Here is a 3074-nt window from a genome sequence, read left to right as displayed (position 1 = left end):
ATGTACTACACTGTGCGTTTCTTATATTCTAAGTTTTTCAGTGCAACTCACTCATATACTTTGTACTACACTGTGCGTTTCTTATATTCTAAGTTTTTCAGTGCAACTCACTCATATACTATATACTACACTGTGCGTTTCTTAAATTCTAAGTTTTTCAGTGCAACTCACTCATATACTATGTACTACACTGTGCGTTTCTTATATTCTAAGTTTTTCAGTGCAACTCACTCATATACTATGTACTACACTGTGCGTTTCTTATATTCTAAGTTTTTCAGTGCAACTCACTCATATACTATGTACTACACTGTGCGTTTCTTATATTCTAAGTTTTTCAGTGCAACTCACTCATATACTATGTACTACACTGTGCGTTTCTTATATTCTAAGTTTTTCAGTGCAACTCACTCATATAGTATGTACTACACTGTGCGTTTCTTAGATTCTAAGTTTTTCAGTGCAACTCACTCATATACTATATACTACACTGTGCGTTTCTTAAATTCTAGGTTTTTCCGTGCAACTCACTCATATACTATGTACTACAATGTGCGTTTCTTATATTCTAAGTTTTTCAGTGCAACTCACTCATATACTATGTACTACACTGTGCGTTTCTTATATTCTAAGTTTTTCAGTGCAACTCACTCATATACTATGTACTACACTGTGCGTTTCTTATATTCTAAGTTTTTCAGTGCAACTCACTCATATACTATGTACTACACTGTGCGTTTCTTATATTCTAAGTTTTTCAGTGCAACTCACTCATATACTATGTACTACACTGTGCGTTTCTTATATTCTAAGTTTTTCAGTGCAACTCACTCATATACTATGTACTACACTCTGCGTTTCTTATATTCTAAGTTTTTCAGTGCAACTCACTCATATACTATGTACTACACTGTGCGTTTCTTATATTCTAAGTTTTTCAGTGCAACTCACTCATATACTATGTACTACACTGTGCGTTTCTTATATTCTAAGTTTTTCAGTGCAACTCACTCATATACTATGTCCTACACTGTGCGTTTCTTATATTCTAAGTTTTTCAGTGCAACTCACTCATATACTATGTACTACACTGTGCATTTCGTGTAATGCGGGTTTTTCAGTAAATTCTAAGTTTTTCAGTGCAACTCACTCATATACTATGTACTACACTGTGCGTTTCTTATATTCTAAGTTTTTCAGTGCAACTCACTCATATACTATGTACTACACTGTGCGTTTCTTATATTCTAAGTTTTTCAGTGCAACTCACTCATATACTTAATACTACACTGTGCGTTTGTTATATTCTAAGTTTTTCAGTGCAACTCACTCATATACTATGTACTACACTGTGCGTTTCTTATATTCTAAGTTTTTCAGTGCAACTCACTCATATACTATGTACTACACTGTGCGTTTCTTATATTCTAAGTTTTTCAGTGCAACTCACTCATATACTATGTACTACACTGTGCGTTTCTTATATTCTAAGTTTTTCAGTGCAACTCACTCATATACTATGTACTACACTGTGCGTTTCTTATATTCTAAGTTTTTCAGTGCAACTCACTCATATACTATGTACTACACTGTGCGTTTCTTATATTCTAAGTTTTTCAGTGCAACTCACTCATATTCATATACTATGTACTACACTTTGCGTTTCTTATATTCTAAGTTTTTCAGTGCAACTCACTCATATACTATGTACTACACTGTGCATTTCGTGTAATGCGGGTTTTTCAGTAAATTCTAAGTTTTTCAGTGCAACTCACTCATATACTATGTACTACACTGTGCGTTTCTTATATTCTAAGTTTTTCAGTGCAACTCACTCATATACTATGTACTACACTGTGCGTTTCTTATATTCTAAGTTTTTCAGTGCAACTCACTCATATACTTTGTACTACACTGTGCGTTTCTTATATTCTAAGTTTTTCAGTGCAACTCACTCATATACTATATACTACACTGTGCATTTCTTACATTCTAAGTTTTTCAGTGCAACTCACTCATATACTATGTACTACACTGTGCGTTTCTTATATTCTAAGTTTTTCAGTGCAACTCACTCATATACTATGTACTACACTGTGCGTGTCTTATATTCTAAGTTTTTCAGTGCAACTCACTCATATACTATGTACTACACTGTGCGTTTCTTATATTCTAAGTTTTTCAGTGCAACTCACTCATATACTATGTACTACACTGTGCGTTTCTTATATTCTAAGTTTTTCAGTGCAACTCACTCATATACTATGTACTACACTGTGCGTTTCTTATATTCTAAGTTTTTCAGTGCAACTCACTCATATACTATGTACTACACTGTGCGTTTCTTATATTCTAAGTTTTTCAGTGCAACTCACTCATATACTATGTACTACACTGTGCGTTTCTTATATTCTAAGTTTTTCAGTGCAACTCACTCATATACTATGTACTACACTGTGCGTTTCTTATATTCTAAGTTTTTCAGTGCAACTCACTCATATACTATGTCCTACACTGTGCGTTTCTTATATTCTAAGTTTTTCAGTGCAACTCACTCATATACTATGTACTACACTGTGCATTTCGTGTAATGCGGGTTTTTCAGTAAATTCTAAGTTTTTCAGTGCAACTCACTCATATACTATGTACTACACTGTGCGTTTCTTATATTCTAAGTTTTTCAGTGCAACTCACTCATATACTATGTACTACACTGTGCGTTTCTTATATTCTAAGTTTTTCAGTGCAACTCACTCATATACTTAATACTACACTGTGCGTTTGTTATATTCTAAGTTTTTCAGTGCAACTCACTCATATACTATGTACTACACTGTGCGTTTCTTATATTCTAAGTTTTTCAGTGCAACTCACTCATATACTATGTACTACACTGTGCGTTTCTTATATTCTAAGTTTTTCAGTGCAACTCACTCATATACTATGTACTACACTGTGCGTTTCTTATATTCTAAGTTTTTCAGTGCAACTCACTCATATACTATGTACTACACTGTGCGTTTCTTATATTCTAAGTTTTTCAGTGCAACTCACTCATATACTATGTACTACAC

Source organism: Mus caroli, unplaced genomic scaffold, assembly GCF_978045245.1.
Source record: "Mus caroli unplaced genomic scaffold, Mus_caroli_1 scaffold_25, whole genome shotgun sequence".
NCBI classification, from domain to species: domain Eukaryota; kingdom Metazoa; phylum Chordata; class Mammalia; order Rodentia; family Muridae; genus Mus; species Mus caroli.
This window is presented reverse-complemented; position numbering follows the sequence as displayed.